General features: G+C 40.9%; 1 long non-coding RNA gene across 1 annotated transcript in view; it reads left to right on the top strand.

Annotated features, from left to right (window-relative positions):
- The window catches only part of LOC141763133 (uncharacterized), a 131,561-nt gene that overhangs the window by 38,430 nt on the left and 67,811 nt on the right, over positions 1-25,320 (top strand). The window contains exon 4 of the long non-coding RNA XR_012593028.1: positions 24,972-25,039. This is a non-coding gene — a long non-coding RNA (uncharacterized LOC141763133). The remainder of the gene's footprint in view (positions 1-24,971; positions 25,040-25,320) is intronic.

The following is a 25,320-nucleotide window of genomic DNA, read 5'->3' as shown; positions in this document are numbered from 1 at the left end:
ATGCTGGATCCCCTCTGATAGTGTTCATCTATCCCCTTTTTTTTAAAAACCACTCAGGCTTTTAAAACGCGAGTTGAGGGAATCAGAAGATGTTTTTGTTATTTAATATATATATATATTTAATCACAACAATTCATTAATTGCACATTTTTATCTGTTCAAAATGTACCTTAAAGGGAGATTTGTCAATTATTTAATCCTCTTATCAACATGAGAGTGGACAAATATGCTGCTTTATGTAAATGTATGTATATATTTATTAATAGAAATCAATTAACAACACAAAACAATGACAGATATTGTCCAGAAACCCTCACAGGTACTGCATTTAGCATAAAACAATATGCTCAAATCATTATCAAACTGCAGCCCAACAGGCAACAACAGCTGTCAGTGTGTCAGTGTGCTGACTTGACTATGACTTGCCCCAAACTGCATGTGATTATCATAAAGTGGGCATGTCTGTAAAGGGGAGACTCGTGGGTACCCATAGAACCCATTTACATTCACATATCTGGAGGTCAGAGGTCAACGGACCCCTTTGAAAACGCCCATGCCAGTCTTTCCTCAGCAAAATGTAGCGTGAGTTTGGAGCGTTATTTAACCTCTTTCACAAAAAGCTAGTTTGACATGGTTGGTATCGACGGATTCATTAGGTTTTCCAGTTTCATATGATACCAGTATCTTCATTAATTTGCGATTAATCCTGATTAACTATGGACAATCATGCGATTAATCGTTTTAATGGATTGACAGCCCTGATATCTATGTATTTATTTGTTAGATTTTGTTTTAAGAAGTTAGAAAAACACTGTCTAAGTCAAGTCTGATGTTGCCATACACATAAAAGAATGATCCCAGTCACTTCCACACAGTGAGGCATACAGATTATTAATTAAACACTGGTATCGGATCGGTACTCGGTATCGTCGATCGTCGGATCCCAGTCGGATCGATGCATCTTTAGTTGCTATAATGAGTCATCTGCAAACACAGAGCATAAAACTAAAGCTACATCCATCCTGCCTTGAACCCTCGATGAAACCAGGCAGGGGAATAAACTGTTATTATTTCTCATATCACTATGTAAATATATTGTAATTTACATATCACATATATGGTCTTCAGAAGAAACATTTCACCTCCCTTGTCCGCCCGTCTTTCTGCTTCAAAGTCCCAATTTTCTCTGAAAAGAAAAAGTGAAACTCCAAAATAGATTTTATATCGTCTGTAATGAGTCAAACACCAGAGTTGACTCGCTTGGGTTGCAGCCTCCTGTCTCTGCAGATGTGAAGTGAAGTGACACATTGATATGCAGGGAGAAAAAAAACACACTAAAACTCACAACCAAAGGCCTCCCCAAAAGGCAAACACATAACTAAACCTGTGCGAAGAAGAAGCAGCGGGGAAATTAGCGACAAAGCATTATAATTTGTCACTGATGCATAAATCTTGCTGACGTGCTCAGTCACTTTAATGGTGCCGCGGCTGCTCGGTGGAAGGCTGTGCAAACTTGCGCAGTTGCAGAAAAACAGCAAAACTATATGTTCGAACATCACCTTATTTGCATAATTTACCAAAAGCCAATGAGGCAGCTCAAGGAGTGCGGGTGATAGTAATAAGTGTTTGGGAAAGGCAGAAAGATCACTAATGGTTTGCCTATGGGGATTTCTCCACGCCATGGGGGAGGAAAATGAGAAATATTTTTCAAACAGCGGGGGTAAAGGTTTTAAAACTAGGAGCACATGGGGAGATAAAGATGTTCCTGCCACGGGGTGCTACGCGGGAAAAATGCAACTGCGAGGATGACAAAAAGAATGCCCCCGTAATTTCGGCATTAAGAGGTAATAATCATGTTTCACCGATGATATTAAAAACGGTAACCCGCAAAGCCGGCGTAAAATAGATAAATATATAAATAAAAGTGGCGGGGGAGAGAGGGGGAGGAAAGAGGAGTGGGCCCATCAGGTAGAGGAGGTAATGAGGTGGTGGGTGGGTGGAGGGAGGAAGAGGAGGGGCTCGGCGCCCATCACCAACTCTGTGTGAGAGTAAACAAAGAGTGAGGCAAGTGGGGAGAAAGAGTTCGGAGATCACGACCGAGCCGTAGATCTGCGGCTCCCCGCTGGGCGAAAAAAAAAAGAAGGGCTCATCTATTTGAAATATGTGAATGTGAGACATCTTTTCCACACAGAATATGTTAGGAAAGAGATGTGCGTCATGTGTATGAAGGCCGTCCACGACCGTGACGATACGGCAGTTTACGGCGATATTGGACGGGTGAAAACATGGAAAAGATTGTCATATGATCAGCCCATCCTTAGTGAAAGAGTCGATACAAATACACAGAAATATAAGATGTTTACAAGACATAAAAACAGTGGTTATAAAGCTAAAATATTAAGTTTTTAAAGTTAAATGCTTTAGAATTCAGGACTGTTTTCAGTATATTTTTAAGCTTTACAAACCATAGTTTTTTAGTTTTATGTAAAGTGATTAATTCAAACCCCAGATGCTTGGTCCTCCAGTGCCTACTAGTACCTGGTATTTTTGCTTATTGTGATGTAATTCGTTGGAGTATCTTCAAATGCTTCATATCCCTAAAATCTGTACAACCTACGTTAAAAGGCTATGTCAGTCAATAAACCATAATGACTAAAAAAATATTGAAATTGTGTCATAAATGTAAAAAATAATTCATAAAATGTTACTGAATAAACACTTAAACCTAAAAAGTATAAACACTCAAACCATATCGATCCAAAAGATTTGTAAATGTAGAAAATAGGGCTGTCAATCGTTTAAAATATTTAATCGCTATAAATTGCATGATTGTCCAAAGTTAATCATGATTAATCGCAAATTAATCACACATTATTTACTCATTGGACACATTTTTTAGTTTTTGAGATGCTCATTTTTATGGGCAGATCAACGTATCGTAACATAATGACATCATCACGATGACGCGAAAGACAGAAGCCTTAGTTTTCTGCTGCAAAACGGATGAATGCTCAAGATATTATGGTTTTTATTTTCGATCGATTTAAACAGGATCATGCAAGCAATAATCTCCCGCAGCCGCCCGCAGGAAGTCTGTTTTTAAAGGGTTAAAGAACTGTACAAATGAGCCTTATAACAACTCAGCATTTCCTCTAGTTGTCTACACTGTTAGGAAACTTTTAGTGCACAACTGTACAACAATGTCCTATAAAAGCATGCAGTGTTAAAAGTGTCCAACATGGAGGCGTGTGTCATCTCACCACTGATGGCCCCTCTCCAAGTATTTCATGATAAGCCTCTTGATTCAGATCAGTATTTTCAACGACGTCATGCTTCCTTTAGGCTAACTCAATGTGTAACAAACACCAAAACATAAACTCAAAACTACAGAACTGACTTCTGAATCCACCAAATGTGTTTGTCTGACTCGCCGAGGACGAGCGCCGCTGCGGCGAGAGCTCGGTGAATGTCAGCGGACGCCTGCCTCCAACTTCCCAGGAAGAAAACGATAAGCAGGGAGCCGGTTGAGACGGGCCGGTCGGGCGCAGTACATTGTGATAATGACATTTGGGGAGGGATAGTGTTGCAAAGCTGTTAAGCTCTTTCATTGCACCAAGAAGATTAGTCGACGAGATGGGGCTGAATGACAGCGAAGGTAGCGTCCCCAGCCTCGCCTGCCGAGGACTTGGCATGCAGAGGTCCGTTAAAAGCCAAGCGCTTACTTTACACCGAGGACCAATTGTCCTTCACTCGCAAAGTATTGCAAACCCCCACAAAGCAAGGGCATTCTGTTGTTTGTGTCTCTTTCATCTGCTTGTTACCAGTGATTTCTACTTCTGCGCTTGTTTTTTACCTTTTACTTTATTCCTGCTCTTTTTGCAGATGACTTTCACTCCAGTTTGTAAAGTTTCTCCGTCACGCCGGCGTGCAGAGGTTTGTATACAGCTGAGGCCTTTCTGGTGAGGCTGTATTTAGTTTATCTACTCGCCCAACCCTCCCTCAAACCCCAGTTGGTTGCAAAGTCACCACATTAGGCCTTGTTTGACCGCACCAAAGCAAGAAGTGGGAACTCTGGACAGCTTGTCCTATTATCTGGGACACTGGCCTGCCATGCCTTTAACTCTTTGTCACATTGCCTATTCCCATTATAAGCCTTTGGGGAGCAGGGGGCCGCCCGCCTGCATCCTAAGTGTATGTGTGTATACATCGACGTGTGTGTTGGTCTGTGGTTTTAACCCGAGTTTCCCTACAGGCTTCTGGAAACACTTTGTCCATCTCTTGATGTTCTGTGTCTCGGCCCTTCTCCCTCCGCCCACGCAGGAGTCATTTTTATTTATTATCTCCTCTGACAGTAGAGGGAATGACGGGGAGTCGGAGAAAGCGTTTTGTCAGTTCTTAAGTGTCTGACAATCCGAATGAAGTTTAGCATGTGAAGAACAAGAGGGCGTCCTGTTTTTTTTTATTTATTTCCTCGCTGATGGGAAGTGCCACAGAGAGATGGAAATGACAGACGGTCGCTGAAGCCACCAGTGTATTAAAGAAGTCTTCTTTCTGTCACCGAGAAAGCCCCGATAGGTGGGGAGGTAAGGGAGCATAGTGCGCTGACCTCCAGTGCTTGCCCCTCCATCCCCCGGTGGTTACAACCCCGGGAAAACGCCGGGCGCGGAGTGATGAAACACGCAGGCTGCCAAAGTGACAGGAAAGTCCTCTCAAGAGGGGATCAGTCTCCAACATGGCGACTCCTGGCCTGTCAGCTCCGACGCCACCTCCTCCTCCTCTCTGCTCCCTCAGCTTGTCATCGTGCATCAACTTGATTAGTGCTCAAACTATTAATTGATTTCTGTGTGACGTAAAACACAACAATTTTCATAAATTATCAAACAAAAGGTAGGAGGAAGTTACCGCTTTTATTGTTGTAGTCTTAGTAACGCTACGTCATATCTTGTCCATCACCAAAACAAACCGCAGCGAGCTGAAATGGAGGGTCTGCGTGGATACGACCTGCACCCTCACATGTTAAATCCAGCGTGGTAAACACTACACATCCAGTAAAGGATGGAAACACATTGCAGGAAAAGCAGAGCTAGACATCACGGCTAAAACTGCTTGAAACGTTATCGTACCTCCACATCACGGTGCATTGGCTGGATTTTACAGTACTAAAACGTCTGGTGTGTATGTGTGTGGCTTTTACCTCTGTCCTTGCTAACCTAAAACGGCTGTGGATCGAAGTGTTTATTTGATTATTTGGCTCTCAAGGAGTCCAAGAGTCGTATAGGTGGTTGTGTTTGTTTGTCTTGAGGCTGTGAGGAGGACACATCTGTCCAGGGTGATGTTTAGTCACAGTCTCTGTCTGAATTCCCAGGTGTGAGCTCACGCTGAGGCTGAGGCCCCGAGTGCCGCCAGGACGCCGCGGTGTGCGTCTTCAAACCAGCATGTTGTTTTCAGTTTGGAGGGTACGGGGAGAGAGGAGAGCTCAGGGTGTTATGTGATGCAAGTTGTGTTTGCGTACATGTTGAGGTGATTTTTTCACTTTGGTGTTAAAGATTTCTTTCTCCTCTTTGTGTTTAAAAATATCCTTAATGTTTATGTTTTGTTATTAAGCTACAAGACTGTTTTTCTTGCGTATGAATGTCACGATAATGTGCAAGGCATTTAGCGTGCAATAAGAACGCCGTTTTTGCTTTTGGCATGTCATTGGCATTGTCCCTTGACTTCTGACCTCAAGATATGTGGATGAAAATGTGTTCTATGGGTACCAACGAGTCTCCCCTTTACAGACATGCCCACTTTATGATAATCACATGCAGTATTTTATGCTAAATGTGAGGGTTTCTGAACAATATTTGTCATTGTTTTGTGTTGTTAATTGATTTCCAGTAATAAATATATACATACGTTTGCATAAAGCAGCATATTTGTCCACTCCCATGTTGATAAGAGTATTAAATACTTGACAAATTTCCCTTTAAGGTTCATTTTAAACATATAAAAATGTGCGATTTAATCCCGATTAAATATTTTAATCTATTGACAGCCCTATTTAATAATAAAGAATAAAAAACAATTCGGTAAATTTATATCTATGTATTTATTTGTTACATTTTGTTTTTACAAAGATAAGAAATGTTAAGTCAAGCCTGATGTTGCCTGACACATACAAGTCTTTATTAAACTTCCTAAATTGGCGGTTTTAACTTATAGCAACGATATAAAAGCGTGCATACGTACAAGTGCAGTAAATCTTCATATACACATACATGCACAGAGTCATACAAGCAGACTTGGCTTCACTCGCCTCAGCAGTTACATAAATGTAGTCCTCTCCGTTGTAATTTGTGGCCTCAGTGGGTTTTTTGTGTTTTTTTTTTTAATGTGATGTTTATCCCTGCAAACACAGCAAACAGATTCTGTGAGAGCAACGACAGCCGTGAAAAGCATCGGCGAGCACAGCAGGTACTCCTGAGCTCCGCTGTAACAAATACCTCTTAAAGACTCTTATTTAAATGCCCCATCTGCTTTGACAGGTGCTGTTTGAAATCTAACCCCACGGGGGACAACCTTGTAACTTTTTACGCGCCTCTTTGTAACCGCGCGAGGAAAAACAACGGGGAGCGATCTCTTTTGTCAACCCGTCGCACTTTGAAAAAAAAATATACTGTAGAAAAGGAGAGTGTGTGTGTGTGTGGCGAGGGGGGTGATGCTGATGCCTTCGAAAACTTTAACTCAAAGATTTCTCTCCATGTGGCGACTTTCCACTCTCTATCACACACACAACCTCGAGAGAGGGAAGATTTCTCTCTCTGTTTGTCCTGTAAAAGCCTGATTTGATGAACACAATCCGCCCGTTGGATTATGACTAATAAACTACCTGCTTTCCTCTGCGTTCCTCACGAAGATGAATTACCCGTTTAATAAATAATGACATGCAGTGTGCAATGACAATTACCTGACTTATTTTTCATTTGGGGCGGGGGGTTGGATGGAAGACACCTTACGCTGTCACGGATGGCAGAGCGTAAACTGCACGCTTTAAGCTTTAATTACCTTGTTGTTTTTGTCCCTCCGTCACACTGGCCCCTGCACTCAATCATACTGCTGCCAAAGCTCCACTCCAGAGACCCCCTCCTTCTTCTTCAGTCCACCGCAACACATTAAGAATCGATTAATAAACAACATTAATATCTTTTTGTCCCTCTCATGTCCTGATTTTTTTCCCCCTTTTTGTTCTCCAAACCTTTTCTTTATTAAATCTTGTCATCAGGCTTTGTTCGCCGTTAAAGGTTCACCAAAAAGCATTGCATTTAATTGCCCACCACCCTTGATTGCAAGCTTGTCGGCGTGTGCATGTGTGTGTGCGCTCAAGAGAGGCCGCCGCCATTAGAGCCTCCTGAAGGATAATTGCTATCAGTGTAATGATCACAGCGCTTTCATGTATCGGGCTCCTCCATCTTCCAGATATGTGCCATTAAGAGCAAGGTTGTCTTTGTTGCTGCTCATGCTTGGACATAGGCCAACCCCCCCCCTCCACCCAACACACACACAAGCTTAGACATATTTCTAATATGCCAAGATATTCTCCTTGGGGGGGAAACAGAGAAAACAGAGACCAGTTCTGTTTTATCTCATCAGTGGAACAGGCCTGCATCATCAAGGTAACATAAATAATTTATGGCGTCATTGTCGAGCCGTCATCTGCAGCTGAAAAGCTATTACCGCCGTGAATTAAAATCAATTAAGCCGACGTCGCAGAGCCAGGTAGAGCTGGTATCACCTCAAAGATGCTGGTGTTTTGACGGAGAAGTGACACCGCTGAACTTCACGTGCGAGATCTTAATTGTATTATTTTCCGACATTAAGAATGCGAGTGCTCTCAGAGAAAACAAAAGCAAAGCAAGGAGGAGAAAAAAGCACTAGCCAGACATCTTGGCATCTGTTACCATTAATTTACTGCTCACTGCTTTCAATGTGATTTCCTCCCATATGTTTCAGATGTGTCTTTGCCTTCGCCTCCTGAAAACAAACGGCTTTTTCTCTGAATTATTCACTCAGCTTCTCTCCCCCCCCACCCGACCCTCAACATACACACACACAAAAACACATGCAGACATACACACCCGTAAAAGCACCATAAACAATTCATCCGCGGCTTTATCATTAAAAGATGTCACACTGACTTTTCATGAAAGATCCTCTTGGATTGTGGTCCACATGTTGTGTTCAGTCTTGTAAAAGAAAAACACTCAACACACACGTAATTAAGGATCTCACACCTAAACACAGAGTTTGTGTGTTCACAAATCGATTCAAGAAAAATGCACTTGACATTTTGGCACACTTGAACACATAAAATCAGATCACATAAATAGAAAACACTGACGCACACACACATGGAAATTGGTCCGGATGCATTTTGTTCCGGACATTGTTCCATTTCCCATCAGATAAGCCTCAGGTGTGTCTTCTTACGCCCTAATATGTTTAGTCTGAACTCGCTCCTGAACACAATCTACTCCGATGGCTCACAATGAAGCAGGAACCGTTCCTGGTAGCCTTCGGCTGATAACAGTCTCCACTGTAATGGCTCTCCATTGTTTGTGAAAACACAATACTGTTTGGTGCCGTGCCACTCTGACAGCGTCGCGGGCCGAGCCCGACCTGCCTTTGAAGTTTTCCCTTTCAGTCTCAGATGCCCTCGCCGAGCCACCGGCTCTGACTGAATGATTGATGACGCTGATCGGGAGAGGCCACGGAGAGTGAAATATAGATTTTAGAGACCGTGATTTGCTGCACGGAAGGCAGGAGGTGGTTACCAGAGAGAGATGCATGTTGTTCCAGTTGTTCAGATCAGTTATACCTTCTATATAACTTTTTGTGTATATTTTATAGGGGTGGGAATCACCAGATACTTAAGTCATGATATGATCGTACTGCAATAAGATATATTGTGATTTATTACCTTTTTTAAACTGCAAATTATGTAGTTTGTCAACATGTTTTATCTACTAAGATACAGATCTCAGAGTTTTCATTCACATATCTTGAGGTCAGAGGTCAAGGGATGTGACAATGACAGTTTTCCTCAACAAAATTTTGCGTAACTTTGGAGCGTTATTTAGCGTTCTTCCCGACAAGCTATATAAGCCATGACATGGTTGGTACCAAAGGATTTGTTTGCAGTACGGAGTCTGTGTTAGGTGCAACTCAACCGGTCCCAACGTGATTGGTTAATACCTTTAATTGCAATGTGAAAGAAATACATTGCATTTTTGTCACGTAATATTTGTGTTTTGTGTGAAAGTATTCATGACGAAAAATAGTGACTTGGTGTGCAAAGACCTTTAATCACATGAAAAGAAACACCGTTGGTGTGTTACAGCCTTAAAGCATCTTATTATTTCGACGTGCACTCCTTTGTTTTGTTGTATCATCCTCCCAGTTCAACACATTAATCGGCTTTTTGGGCAACAAAACCTGCAGGTTTGTCTTCAACTTTTGTTGGAAATTCCAGTCTGATTTCACCCATTTCCATAATTAGCTTATTGTATTTGATCAATTTAATTAAAGGGATAACAATGCATTAGTGTAGTGTTTATCTTTCTCCAATTTCTGAGTCAAAATCACACAAGTTTGTCACAGAAAAAACCCTCCGACTGTGATTTACTACAGGTTTTGCTCAGCGTCATATACCCCTGCTGTTTTCAAAAATGCATCAGAAAGAGCTCACAGACACATGGCCTTACAGGCGAACAGCTGACAGCTAATGAGCTCGACCATCATCACCACGTCTCAGAAAAAGAGGTTGTGTACAGTAGAGGCGCTGGCTCGACATTTCAGCTCGCTCCAACTGAGAGGAATGTATAGTTGCAAAGAATAGGAAGGTTTCAGTCTTTAAAAAATCATTGAAAGTGAGTCTGTGGAGTTCATTCCCTTAAAACTAATGTGCGAGATGTTAATCAAACTTTTAGTTCCTTAAACGTAACTAATACTGTAAGTGTTTAACATGCCATGTTTTCCCCTGTTGGCATTACTTTATTGAAAGACATCAGTGTCTATGTTTTGAGAAGGGAGCTCTTGGCATGCAAACATTTTAATAACCCCTATTTTTAGAGGTTTTATTGTGAGTTCAGATCACACGATCAAAACAATTCCTCAAACTTTCCCTTACGATGATGCTCCTCAAACAGTACCAAAGGCACAGATGCCAAATCTAACCAAAACACACAAGAGTATCTTTGTTGGTGAAGCGTGGGACTTTCCAGGCTCTCCTGCTCTGGCGAGTTGTTGGTCATGGGGATGGTTTTTATCTGCCGTAAATTAGATCAATGATAACAGGTGACTGGTTGTACTGAGAATCATTATTTGGTTTGTGGAGAATTTTTCATTAAAATAAGAAAAGACGAATAAACAAGACATGTAAAAACAACTTTTTCTTTAAAGTTGAGAAGAAGAGAAAAGGCAGGACTCAAGCAGACTGCATGAACGACAAGAAAATCTAGTTTATTCCATTCAAATCTAGGGTTGTAAGGATAAACCGGTATCAAGGTATACCGTGGTAAAGTTGACAGTTGACAGCTAAAAGCAAATAAGTAAAGCAAAGCAAGCAAAGTACGCCTTTTCATGCAAACAGTCTGGGTTTACTCAAATCAAGTGAAGCAACTGTGAGTTAAAGTTTAGTGTAACTTGCTATGTAACTCATGACTTTCAGAGTTTATTATATTCTAATCCTAATCTACTATTCTCTTCTCAAGATTAGTACACTTTGGGGAAGTAAGGCACATTAAAATGAGCGTCATAGTCACGTTTATTCTCATCTATTCTAATATATAAGTGCACAGCGTGTTTGTTGTCAGTAGTTGGACTTTGCAGTCAGTACATTTTGAAGTTTCCGTCTCCACAGACGGACAAACTGTCCCCAGCGTCTCTGACTCCATCATCCATCCAGACAGCCCTAATGGGAAAAATAGACATTTCTTTTTTTTGTCTTTTTTTTTTTTTTTAGTTCAAGTGCCATCGTTGTGACAGGCAGAGAGACGTCTTGGGGGCAGATGATGTCATTTATTGATAAGCTGACGGCCTATCCGCCAACAGAAGGACCATGTCACCGTTTTTTTTTTGCCTCGACTTCTCCGCCCATTTACCGTCACTGCTCGCAGCCTTATCAAACAAATGGAGACGTAAAAACCAAGTGAACAAACAGAGAACAGATCTGATTTTCTTCGATTGGAAACAGAGCGTTTTCGGTGCAGTGAGTCATCGCGCACGACCCACTTCCTTTTGATGTGCGGCACAGAAATGATACAAATTGCATTTGGTCCCTGTGAAATACAATAAGCGGTCGGCGTGATGGAGAACATATTCATTTATTAGCAAGGAGCTTTAAGCGAAGGGCTCTCGTCCTTATCTGAAGGGAGTCATCAGCTTCCTTTTTGATAAAAACCAAAAAGGGGAGAGGCACCGGCAGCGGCGGCGATCCCTCCGCGTCTCTGACTCAAAGTGGTCTGATTTACGGACACGCTGATTCCATCAAGATGTGGATTAACCCAGGAAATAAGACGGGGGAAATAGAATGATATATATATTTTCAATTATAATATACAGACAGGCATTTCCTGTTGAGCATCACAGATATCAATGCTCATTTTATTCAGTTTGTCTGAACTGGAAGGCCAACACAAACTTTAGTACAGGGGTGCCCAAACTTTTTCCCTCGGAGAGCCAAAACTGGAACTCAATGGTTGGCCACGGGCCAAAAGTAAACACCTATTGTAATGTATTGTTAAGATGCAAAATGGTACTAGTATCCCAAGTTCCCCTCATTGAATATCATTTTAGCTTTTACACAGTTAAACCCTTAAAAAACACTCCTGCTGAATACAGCTGGGCTCATTCTCAGTCATACCCAGTTTATGCATTTCCAAGACTGTTTAGCATGCAGGAATATTCAAATACACCATTTTTAGAATAGGTGTAAATAACACATTTGTACTGCATTTAAAAAACTGCATGCTTTTTACCCAAACTGTATGTGATTATCATAAAGTGGGCATGTCTGCAAACGGGGTACCCATAGAACTCATTATCATTCACATATCTTGAAATCCTCGCCAAAATTTAGCGTAAATTCGTTGCGATATTTAGCAATTTTCCCGACGAGCAAGCATGACATGGTTGGTACCAATGGATTCCTTAGCCTTTCTAGTTTCATGATACCAGTATTTTTGGTATCTAGCTTGAAAACTCAGCCCGCAACAACCTCTGGAAACAGAATAGCGTCCGGGCCCGCCAGCGGAGTTTTAAGGGGTTAAAACCCACCTGCTGAATACAATTGGGCTCATTCCCAGTCATACCCAATTTATTCATTTCCAAGACTGTTTAGCATGCAGAAACATTCAAATACACCATTTTTAATACCTGTGAAAATGGCCATGCCCGTTTTTCCTCACCAAAATTTTGCCTAACTTCAGAGCGTCATCTAGCCTCCTTCCCGACATACATGACATGGTTGCTACCAATAGATTCCTTGGGTTTTCTAGTTTCATATGATACCAGTAACTTCACTCTAACTCTAAAACACACTGTAGTACTCAACACCATGATGTCAGTAGCCATGTACCAGCTTCATTCCCACTGGGAACGCGTGTTAACAAATTGATAACAGCAGACTAACTGCTGCTGCTGCTGTCTGATGTATCTTATAAAGGGCACGAGCTCGTTGACAGTTGTGGTCATCAGCCCAACTTTTCCACGTGTCCCCAAGGCGCCTGAATGTTTCCCATTTGCTAATCACAGACGCATTTAAAGATCCAATCAATTATTTCCCCTACTTTTTATCGCTTTGTTTGTTTGAGATCGTTAATTACAAACAAATCAGAGCGGCGTTGAGAGAGCGCTCCTCGCTGACCCGGAACAGCTTTCCTCCCTGCGTTGGTCAGTGAAAGGTGGTTTGCAACAGAAGTGGGGTTTTGGGCTAAACTTTTGACCCCCTCCGTGACTGCAGTTTGATCCAGAATACGTCTGGATGCCAGAGGTTGTTTAAGGGTCACAGCCTTCAGTAAACCACCGTGACCTCTGTGTATTGATGGCTGAAATTCAGTTTGTTAATGAGGGTTTTATTGTAGGAATGGGAAGGTGAATGGGAATGTGTTTTGGATGTAGTTGACTCCCAAGAGAGATTATTTTTAGTAGTAATGATTAATTGATTAATTGTCTGTCGATACTGTCTAACTATTTTGATAATTGATTAATCGGTTTGAGTCATTTTTTTGAGGAAAATTGCAGATTGCAGCTTCTTAAATGTGAATATTTTCTGGTTTCTTTCCTCCTCTATAACAGTAGAGTGAATATCTTTGAGTTGTGGACAAAACAAGACATTTGAGGACGTCATCTTGGGCTTTGGGGAACACTTATCCACATTTTTCAGACAGTTTATAGACCAAACAACTCGCGATTAATCGAGAAAATAACGGTGAAATAACGGTAATGTTTTTATTTTGTGGTGGCTCTTAATAATTATAGCTCTTAGCTATGTCATTACTAGTTAAAGTACACGTTTTGGCCTTTTGGTTGAGACATATGCATGATCTGAAACTGACATGTTGGCTTTAGCATCGCAGAACAACGCTGTCACCTTGCATCAATCCCATAATGCAAAACACGGGTCCTTCAGTTGCCTGTGCATGACACTAACACTACCATATGATTCCCACCGGGGCCCCTAGCTTGCTGAAATGCGAATTTTTGATTTGCGTTGGATGTCTGAAAACAGGTACACGCCATAAACAAGACCAGATAGTCATTTAAAGAAATCTGGTATCCAAAACAGACGCTTCTATCTGTGAAAAATGACCTCATCCACTCAGAGAAGATGTTCGATAGATGGACAGATAGAGAAGCGAGTTAGCTTTGACCCAAGGTAAATATAATGTGACAGGCCAGGGTTCTCCCTCGAGATTGTGTAATTGTATTTCCACATTGTCACGTCAAAGATTCCCCCGAAGCGTCTGCAGACAGATGTGCACTGCTGCATATTTTAAAGGTGACAAAACTCAATCTTACATCGTTTTACAGTGTTTTTCTGTTTCTCTCTGAGATTGACACAACCTCCCCCCCTCCTCCAACATCCACATCCTACAGCATCCATGCACTTCATGGTTCAGTACTCAACGAGCTGCTCAACCTGGAGCCTGGACAATGAGACTGCAGATCCCTCTATTGTTCTTTTTTGAGGAAACTAAGTGAAGTTCTACATTAGATGTGGATATACAGTTGCTGAGACACAGTGTACACAGCCTGGAGGCCGGCATTACAACAATGCAGGATCAGCATTCTTAGAAATTGTGATTTATGCCCTTTAGTTTAATCATTTCAGATGCCATTGAGATGCCAAATCTCATTTATGGAGAAGATATATGAGGCATTAATGAACACTTTAGATGCTTTGGCTCAGAATCTGAGATAAGAGGGTTTGGAGGCCTGCATGGCGGCCTGAGTTGTAGTCAAGACCACCTAACCAGACACCAAGTCATGACCAAGACCAGAGTACTACACTTTGGTTTTGACAGCCAATATGGCCGTTAATAATCCATTAATCCAGCCATATAGAACGACCAGACATATGTTTTAAATAGTGTTATGTGGCTCGTAGGGCTGCCGAATAGCTTGGAGCTTCATTCATAACGTTGACATTCATATTATTATTAATACCTGACTGAAACAGTGTGTGCAATAGTCCACCTTCTCTTATCCTCTCTGTCTCTCTCAAACATGCACAAAGTCACAGCGAGCGTGGCGGCGCTCCTCATCGCTGTCATTGTCCGAGTTCAAAGTCCAAAAGTCCGAATTATTTCCAAAGTTCACATGTTTTTATGTGACTAAATATTCTGTTTCAATCCATATTTGTTGGCGTAGTCTTTCAAAAAAACTAGAGCTGTCGAACTTAACGTGATAACGCGTCAATGCAAATTTGTTTTAACGCCACTAATTTCTTTAATGCATTAACATAACTTGTGATGTTTAGGTTGTAATGGGCTCATATGAAACTATAAAACCTAATGAATCCATCGGTACCAACCACGTCATACTAGCTTGTTGTGAAGGATGTTAAATAACGCTCCAAACTTGCGCTAAATTTTGGCGAGGAGAAACTGGCATGTCCATTTTCAAAGGGGTCTCTTGACCTCTGACCTCAAGATATGTGAATGTAAATGGGTTCTAAACCATAGGCACTCCTCAAATTGATCTAAAAACACCCACAAAATACACATTAATTCACCTGTTTTATTGCAATATACAGTATATGTGTGTATGTATAGGCGTACCATGAGAAATGTCTTGATAAAATAATCAAAAGTCATCGCAGAGGTGAGTTAAATGTGTGGGAATTGTCCTTTGTTTTAATGATTAACAAATAAATAAGACAATGCACAGGCTGTTTAGTGATATCCACACAGTCGTGGTCTTAACCGGTCTTGAAATAATATCCAGAGTCCTCTTTGTTTGAGACCGAGACCTTCAGAAAGTGGTCTTGAGAGCAAGACCGATGTCGAGTACTACATCACTGACCGCAGCTTTTTAAAGGATGTGTTATTAATTACCACTTTTAAACATCTGTATTAGAAAGAAGTTTGAGTATTCAATGTGAAGCCGCTGTGTGTGAGTGTGTTGTGTTCCTACGTCGACCCGAGGCTAGTATTATTACAGCGGCAGATGTCAGCTATCTCACCCCGGCCTCCGTCATACACTCAACTTATTTAATTTTTTTTTCCATTTTGGAAGTTGTCTGAAGGGAATCCATTTTGACAGAAAACCCTGTAATTAAGTGCATTGGTTTGCCCTCTCGCTAAGCTAATGGCTTTATTTTGACAGTGTTAATTGTCATAATTGTCAGAATGGTACCTCTGACACTCAGCGCGGAGATGTCGGCGAGGAATTGTTGCGCGTTGATGAAAGCGTTGTCATACATACTTCATCTCAACGAGCTAATGCGGCCTGCGTCTTGCCTCTCCCCGTCGAGCCTTATGGGACGCTGCAGCGTCGGCTTTCTAATTGCCTCTAATGAAACGCCAGCGAGGGAGGTGATCTACTCCTATTTAGATCTCAGTCTTTAAAGAGAGACGGAGAGACAGATGGAAATGAATAGACGGGAGAGAAAAGAGACGGAGGGAGTGAAAGAATACACCCTGATGTTGAGACAGGGGGGAAAACGAACAGAGAGTAAAGTAAGTCCGGGGAAAATGAGAGGTATCAAGGGGAAAAGGCTTTTTTTAGCTACATCTACATAACGAATGCATGCTAATTAAGGCTTAACCCCCTCTCAAACTAGTGTTGTGAAACTTGACACAGTGATATGATTTCACTGCAGGGCTGCCTGGCTGTTTGTGCATGTTTTGGAAGTGGGTTGCTATTGTAATAGAGAGGATCGGACAGCAGATGGTGCTGTGCGTGGCCCTGCCAGTCCACAACACTGAACACCACAGTGCAGACAAGTTTCTACTTCATGGGGTCTGTTTCCAAAATGTTATCCCAGTGTGTGACACCTCCTCTTGCAAAAATGCCTCTCGAGTAATTAAAACACAGGAAAGAAAGTATGAAGGAAGCAGCCATGTAGAAATACAACAACATTTTATATCTAAAATAATGCAAATGTCAACCATAGCTCTGGATAAATAGATTTTTACATCTTCTCTTCTAAGAACCTGGATAAAAGAGACATTTAATGTTGAATTTGAAGCCCTGACTTTTCAAAAAATGGCACATAATTACAAAAGGTGGTGAAGCATGTTAGTTAAATCACAAAACATGCCTAAAAAATAGATTTATTAAGATCTTAACTTGATTAAATAACAACCTTTCACCCCTCAGTGTGTACTGTTGTGGGTTTTGTTTAGAGCTGCAACGATTAATCCATTAGTTGTCAACTATTTTGATAATTGATTACTCGGTTTGAGTATTTTTTTAAAGAAAAATAAGTCAAATTTCTCTGATTTCAGCTAATTAAATGTGAATATACCCATTTTAAAAATTATTTTCACAAGAAAAAATGAAAGATTACAGAAAAGTATGAATAATAAAGCTAATTTTATGAGGAGAATTCAGTGTTCAGTAGTGATTTTAACTTAATCAAAGAGCAAAATCAAAGTAGCTTCAAAGGGTAAATAGAAATTTCTCTCTTAGACTTTTGAAAGCAGTTTAGAGGCCAGAAAAGATGAAAAAATATAGTATTTCACAAGAAAAAAGGAAAGATTAGAGAAAAGTCTGATTATAAACTATAAACTTAATTAAAATAAAGCTCATTTTATGAAGTGAATTCAGCATTTTCTTTCCTTGCGACCTCCAGGTAGCTCTGCTCAGCTCTAGAAAGATTTAATGATGAACTTGGAGTCATGATCTCCGTCTTGTTAAAACTCGGAGAAAAGGCTCGACCAATCGCCACAGAGGTGGAAACCAAACCCGAGGAACCCAGAGGAAGAGTCACTTCTCTGCAATAATCCAAGTGCAATTATTGCAGCAGCCGCAACAACAACAACAACAACAACAACAACAACAACAGGGTCACAGAACAGATAATATGCACTGGAAGTTCAAAGGCAACGATTTAGATGAAACTGCGTGCGCGCTGGTAAACAGCGCCCGGATTATCCGGAGGAGGAAAAAATGAGACGTAGATGGAGAGTGGTTCCTCGGAGAGATCGTCTCTCCTCAGCTCAGGTCCAGATAAGAGAATTATGGCACGACAAGGAGAGTTGACAGAGCTCGCTAAGTCTGTTTATTAGCAAGCGCACTTCATTAGAAACCAAGATCAGGTCGATACCATCCCCTCCTCCTCCTCCTCCTCCTCCTCCTCGTGGTAAATAAGCATCCTTCACGGCTCTACTTTTTTTGGAAACAACCTGAGATTCATAATCGCTCTGTAAATGGCGACAAAGTGTCAAGAGCAGCAGGAGAAAAGGCTAAAGGGAACAAAAAAGCTTTTTTTCTTTTTTGGAAGATTGATAAATATGGTGGAATCTCAATTAGGCGTCGAGCACGAACGCAGATATTAAAAATTTGGTCAAGAATCTAATTAGCTGGAGGTAATTAAACAGTCTCACACAGGGTCATTAATCTTTCCCGTGGACCTTTGATGTTTTGCATACTGTCTTGCAAGTCATTAATAAAATTCATAACGCTTTTCTTTGTGGTGTTTTATCATGGCCGTTTCTCCCCCCCCTTCTCTCTCTCTTTTTTTCTTCTTCACCCCCCTTCCCTGTATCCTCCCTCCTCCCTCTCCCACTCTTCCCTGTAAGAGAGCCCAGTGCAAGTGTCAACACATCACAAGGGCCTCTCCTCTTGAGTTAATTTACTTTTTGTGCATATTACATTTTAAAGTTGCACGCACTGCGACCCCTCCCACCCCAGCATGCTTCACCCACCCCTCCACCCCTCCACCCCTCCACCCCTCCACCGCCACCACCACTTTTTCTTTCCCTTTTTTTTTTTTTTTTGAGAGCACAATTACAGCGGCAGATCAAATTAAATTCTTCTGCAAGCACAGCTCATTTGGAGTGTAAAACATTCCTCGGCAGTGTGCAGCCGAGTGTGCGGCGTGTCAGCGCCTCGCAAGAAGGGAAGAGAAGAAAACAGAATTGTGTGGCCATTGTGTCCCCCGTAATTAAATCCCCACAATCAGTCCATCTTAAATCAGTCACGCCGTAAATATGAAAAGGGACCGGGATGAGCTTGAGTACTTACTTGGCCGTCAACACAGCGGGGTAATATATGTTATGTAAATGTGTCGGAGATTATAACGCCGCCGACTGACACGGCAACAACGTAAATATGCTTTTAAAAAAAACCTGTGTGTGTCTGAAAAGGTACAAATGGTGTTTGGAAAAAAGTGCAAAAAAAGGACAAACAAATGTGTGAATGCAGTGTGGATAATTTGAATAAATGCAAATGTAAAGATGTGTGTAAGTGCACATACATGTAGGTGTGTTTGTGCTTCCTATAGCTTCCTGTGTTTGCTAACATGTTTGTGTGACGAAAATAGTCCGCACCATATTTATCTCTTTGTGTGTGTGTGTGTGTGTGTGTGTGTGTGTGCATATTGAAGCGTATGCAGGCGTGTTGAGTGTGAGTGAGTGACATTAATGCACAGCTATCGTGGTGAGCGTGTAAGTGTTGCTGAACCCCAGGAGGATGCGTTTCAAACACTGACAGCTCCGAGTGGCTCCGAACAAAACAAAATGCATTATCCGCCGAGTAAAACAAATCCAAGTACTAGTTTTTACATTTTTTTGTTTTTTACAAGCTGAAATGGAATAATTTTTAATTATTAGGGAGGCTGAAAGGATTGCACCAGTACCTCTATAACTTAAATTGAGATTGACGATTGCAAAATCTTATCTTTTGCGAATTAGCCTTGAACATTAGAGATAAGTAAATCATAATGTGTCCTGAAAGTTAATGTTTTCTCCTTTCATTTTACCAGCGGCTGAAATAATCGCTGGGGTTTTTGACAGCACAACAAAAGCGAAATCTGCTCTCTCATGTCATGTCATGTCGTACTCACCAATCAGCTCTTTTCCTTTTTAACAGATATACCACTGTAGGGCTGCAACTAACGACTGTTTTGATAATCGATTAATCTGACGATTATTATTTTGGTTAATCGGATAAAAAGAACAAAACAAAACGTATTCCTCGTCTTCTTGCACAATGCCCTTTTTACTACAATAAAAAATGAAATTAAACATTGGGGGTGCAGCCATGCACTGAGAATAAAAGGGAGCTTGACGGACAAATGCACGGTTACAAACAAACGTTAAAAGACAGAAATGCCTTCTGTTTGTTTCCTCTTCGGTTTGTGATGGATCAATGTAGCCGGGCGTTGGCTTTATTAAGCGTTAGCTTTAAAATAGCTTCATCAAGGGGCTGCCGGCTACGTTGATCTTATGTTTACCTCTGCACTTTTCTCAGCTGTATCTTTAATTATTAGTATTTAGTCTCTAGAAGATACCGTCATTTCCTGTTATTCATCAGCTACACAAAGCACGGCATTGGCTGGCTTGCTGCCTCCACCTTCGGAGACGTTGCCACAGCGCATTGACCCAACTACTCAATGATGAAATACGTTGCCAACTATTTCTATAATCGATTTAATCGAATAGTTGTTGCAGCCTTGAAACATTCTGCTCTTATTTGTTAATAACAACCAGTTCATTGGTGTTAAGCTACTAAAAATAAAACTTCCTGCAGATGTTTCACATTGCCAGGAAAGGAAGCGACTATGCTTTTAATGTGAAACATCTGTGCAGGAATTGTTGGATTTCTTTGACAGTGGCATGGGTTGACTTGATTGTTGATAAATGTATTAATACACCAGGCCTTTCCGTAACATATAGTCAGTATCCACTTTATTAGATACACCTAATTAAGAATAATGCAGTGTAAAACAGCAGACTGAAGGTTATAATGTTTACTTTTTGTTGTTTTAGAGAGGTGTTCATTGAATTGTATGGTCATTTTGGAGGATGTAGTAGGATGTAGTTGGTGCTGCTGCAGGATTTGATGATATTATACGTAGAGGTGTTATTAAGGATTTCAGAAACAGAAAGAAACTAAGCATCAGTTTGTTAAAAGTTTGGCTCCTTATGGTGATCTCCTGTTCACATGCTCCAAGCTAATAGTGGATGTTCACCAGAAGAGCCTTTGACAATATTTGGCCCCAATTAAGCCGCTGTGCACAAATTTAGCAGATGGAGGGGGGGCAAAACTTTCATATTATACTTTGGCTCAGAGGTTTCTCTCTCATTGCCCCAGTCAAGAGAAATTTGGATGAGATGGCAAACTGTGCGCCTAATTAGCTGAGGAGCTCTTCGAAAATATCTCCGTGTCCGTCGCTCACGTCCAAACACAGGAGAGAATATTTAGCATGAGGAACTAAAATGTGAGCCGTGAAAAAATCTGTTCATAAATGCTTTTACTTTTTTAAAAACACACTTTCTCTACATGTTTTTTTGTCTGTTTTTAATTAATTAATAAGGGACTGATGAGTGTATAAGGGTTTAGAACATTATGATAGAAGTATATGATGGTCATCACCATGCTCTATTATGTCTCATAAGTTGTTGCAGCAATTTTTGGGGTTGATACCATTTGTTACCCAGATTTGCGGCTGAATTTAATCATTATTTACCACTCGAGAATTGATTAAAATGATCAATAATCCCTCCAAAATACCACATTAAGTCACCAAGAACTTGAGGACAACAACAAGCTAGCATGACATGGTTGGTACCACTGGATTCATTAGGTTTTCTAGTTCCATATGATACCAGTACCAGTCTACTACAGCCTCTTAAAGACAGTCATGTTGGAGGTTAAAAAGCAAGTACATCTCCGGCCTTAAGTGCAAATGAATCAGTCATCTTGATAGTCTAATAAACTGGAGAAATTAGAGGATGAAGCTGGTTTATTGAGCTCTAAACTGTCACATAATTATCTTGATTGTCACCAAATATCAAAGTTTAAGAGCAACAACAGAAACAACAATACATATTTAACGTCAGGGTGCACACCGTGTGCAACAGAGAAGGAACTTCTTCTTGCTTCTTTGCTTTGAAGGAGAACAAGTCATGCCACTTCCTGTGTTTCATACTGGCTATTTTTAGTCCAGACAGAGGGAAAAAGTCCCCGACATGCCTGCGAAGACACACACAAAGACACTTCTGGCATGTTCTGCACAGTGTTGGATGTAATTCATCACATCACACATGATGTAATCGGATAAACATCTTTTACTGTTATAGGGAACTGCTAATGTGAACTTAGATGTATTGAGTGAATGCAGGTAAACCTACAATAGCACAAATAGGAAACTAATTAATTACTAATAAGAAGTTGGGGAAATAAAGGTGGACTTTCTGGTGATGTTTTGTAATCTTTCCAGAACTCATAACCCTCTGCAGAGTCATTCCTTTAACTACACAAACACACATTCCTACTCACATTACATGCACATAATGAAGCCAAAGAAATGACAATAAAATATTTAACCCTCTGATACTGGGAGTGTACGGCGATGCCAGGCATGCCAGCTCCTCCTCCTCCTCCTCTTCCCAGTTCTCCGTCGCAGAGGTCATACGAGGAGCAGCTGGGCATGGGAGAAGCACTCCAGTCTGCAACCATTATATCATTTCCTGTTCTGTTTCCTGTCGACCTCGGCTGCCAAAAAGAGAGAGGAAAAAAATCCCTTTAATGGGCAATTTCCACAGGGCAAAGGGGGTAAACCAAGAGGGAGCGTTTAAAACTTCTTTATAGGGAGGAAACTAAAAAATGTCGGTGATAGGAAAGGCAAGGTGAGTTTCAGTGTAGCGAGATAATCTGAAAAGATCCTCACTTGTACCTTTTTCAACCAGCTGGTATTTATGTGGAAAACACCGTCCCTGCCCCCCCCCCCCCCACCCGAGGCCCTCTCTGTGTCATCCTCCTTTCTGGAGACGGGAAAATTAAGTGGTGTACTGCTAAATATAAACTGGCAAACAGAGGGGCGGTGGCGGCGGTCCTCAAAGGCACATTTCATACGCTATCGGGGGGGCTTGGAAGAGAAGAGGTATTCGCTTACCTGATAAAACGCCGATTGTCTCCCCCGAGAGCGCAGGCAGATAAAATTATTTTGAGTGGGAGCACAATGGCGGAGGTGCTTATGTTAATCCTGACACTTCTTTAAAAAAAATAAATTAAAAAAAAGCGGCAAATAAGATAAGCTGCTGCCTCAAGGTAAAGAGCAAGGAGTGGGGAGGGGGTGGAGGCCGCCGCCACCGCCACAACCACCGCCGCCACCGCCATGTGAACGATTCCTCCTTCACCAGATCCCCGTCCAAGTTTGTGTCAGAGCAGTTATTTGCATAATTCACACCTACTCCCTGCATTCCCCCCCAACAAACAATATCCTCCCCCTGAGGAACAGGATGTTCACATATTCAACCTGCAGATTTAAACATATTTACCAAGAGGAAGGAATCACCTCATTGGTCGAGGGAGACCTCAGTGGGCGGAGCTTAAGAGACAGTGATGTAAGAGCGGAGGATAGATCTATCGTATAGTAACTTTTAATTCATTTCACACAGTCTGACGTGTATCAGCTTGTTCCAGCTCTTCGTTTACGATATATCATGTTCACACATTGAATGAAATGTGTAAAAACCCTAGACTCCACCGTTCAATCAAATCAAATGTTTAGATGTCTTGTGCATTATTTTACAATTTTGTAAAGGAGTTGAATGTGCAGAGTCAAAAGAAACACAGTTTTTTATCTGATGTCAGCATACAAAAAGTGAGATTTTTCTGGCTATTTTGCTTCCATAACACGTCGTCTTTCAGACTAGTGGAAAGAAAACATCCAAAATACATATTTTGGTGTTTATTTTACGACCGTTTCGACATTAGATAACGCCTCATTTGCATATTTAAACAAAAAAAAATCTGAAAACGTGTTACTTAATGTAAGTAATCAACTCGGGAAGTTACATGGTGATATCTATTAAGCTGGGCAAACACTGTACGATTTTAGACGATTTTGAGCCGCACGACTCGGATTGAATTTCAGCTTCGTAACACACGTTGTTACATTGTGACGTTGTTACGTTGTGAAGTCGTTACATTGTTACATTGTTACATTGTTAGGTTGTTAGGTTGTTACATTGTTACATTGTGACGTTGTTACATTGTCGTGTTACGTTACGTTTTTGTTACATTGTTACATTGTGACGTTGTTACATTGTTACATTGTGACGTTGTTACATTGTTACATTGTTACATTGTGACGTTGTTACATTGTGACGTTGTTACATTGTTACATTGTAACGTTGTTACATTGTCGTGTTACGTTACGTTTTTGTTACATTGTTACATTGTGACGTTGTTACATTGTTACATTGTGACGTTGTTACATTGTTACATTGTTACATTGTGACGTTGTTACATTGTTACATTGTGACGTTGTTACATTGTAACGTTGTTACATTGTTACGTTGTTACATTGTGACGTTGTTACATTGTTACATTGTGACGTTGTTACATTGTGACGTTGTTACATTGTGACGTTGTTACATTGTTACATTGTGACGTTGTTACATTGTGACGTTGTTACATTGTTACATTGTGACGTTGTTACATTGTGACGTTGTTACATTGTTACATTGTGACATTGTGAAGCTGTGAAGCTATGTTGGTCGTCCGTCTACAGGCTCTCGCACAGTTGAAGCAGAGCCACGAAATTGGCGCATATTTAATAAGATAATTCCTAACTTGTAATACCAAAAATAATTGTCGTAATGTCAGTAACCAACTGGGGAAGTTTCATGGTGATATCTATTAGTTAAAATGTTTACCCTATTTACCTGTAGTGTCCTTAAATGTATGACATTTTGCAATCCATATCGTTGAACGCTGTTTTCCCAAACTCTGAGCCAGAAATCTCCACTTCAGCAGCTCTTACATCCACCAAACTCTCCAGTTTCATTCCTCTCTATATGCTGAAGGTTTTTACAGAGGGATTTGTTCATACATCATTCATCGCCTGATTTATGGAACATTTTACTCCTAAAAACATGGTGAAAATTGATCATACTTGATAAGATAATACCTCATTTGCAAACTTAAATATACATTTTCAGAAAACTTGCATTGCAAAAAATAACTGTCTTAATGTAAGTAATCAACTGTGGAAGTTTCACGGTGCTATCTTATACATTAGTTACATGTTTTACTCTATTCACCTGGGGTTTCTCCCCTCGAGGATGAACTCAACCAGGATTGTTTCTAAATCCGTCTCTGACTTGAAAGACTTTGACATTTGAATAATATTCTCCACACCTTGTTTGTGAGCCTTTTTGAAAAGGTTATGCAACAGTCGGGGGATAATTTGTTTTGTGCTTTGAGACTCCTGACGCCCGTGTTTTGTTTCCTCCTTTGCTGTCATGTTTTAGGAAACCCAGGAGAGCCGCTCTCCGGGGATCAACGGTAACTAACTGAGGAAGTGGCAGCAGCCCGGCAGGTATTTTACCACACAAAGACTGTTTGTTTTGTTTCACATGGACTATTTTTGTCTGTCTATCTTTGTTTCTTTCTTCTTTTATTTTTTTCTCACAGCTTTTTTTTCTTCTCTTAGTATTCCTGTTTGTGTCATAATTTCCTTTTATTCTCTGTGCTTCTCCGTCTCTCTGCCTCCCGTTTTAATAAGACGGGTTGGAGGGGGATTTTATTATTATTTTGTTTTTAGCTCCGCCAACGGTCTTGTAACTAGCATAATTAAACGTGCTTGTTAACAATGGCAGC

The sequence above is a fragment of the Sebastes fasciatus genome, chromosome 24, assembly GCF_043250625.1.
Source record: "Sebastes fasciatus isolate fSebFas1 chromosome 24, fSebFas1.pri, whole genome shotgun sequence".
NCBI lineage: Eukaryota > Metazoa > Chordata > Actinopteri > Perciformes > Sebastidae > Sebastes > Sebastes fasciatus.
The sequence above is the reverse complement of the archived record's forward strand: the minus strand, read 5'-3'. Positions and strand labels throughout refer to the sequence as shown.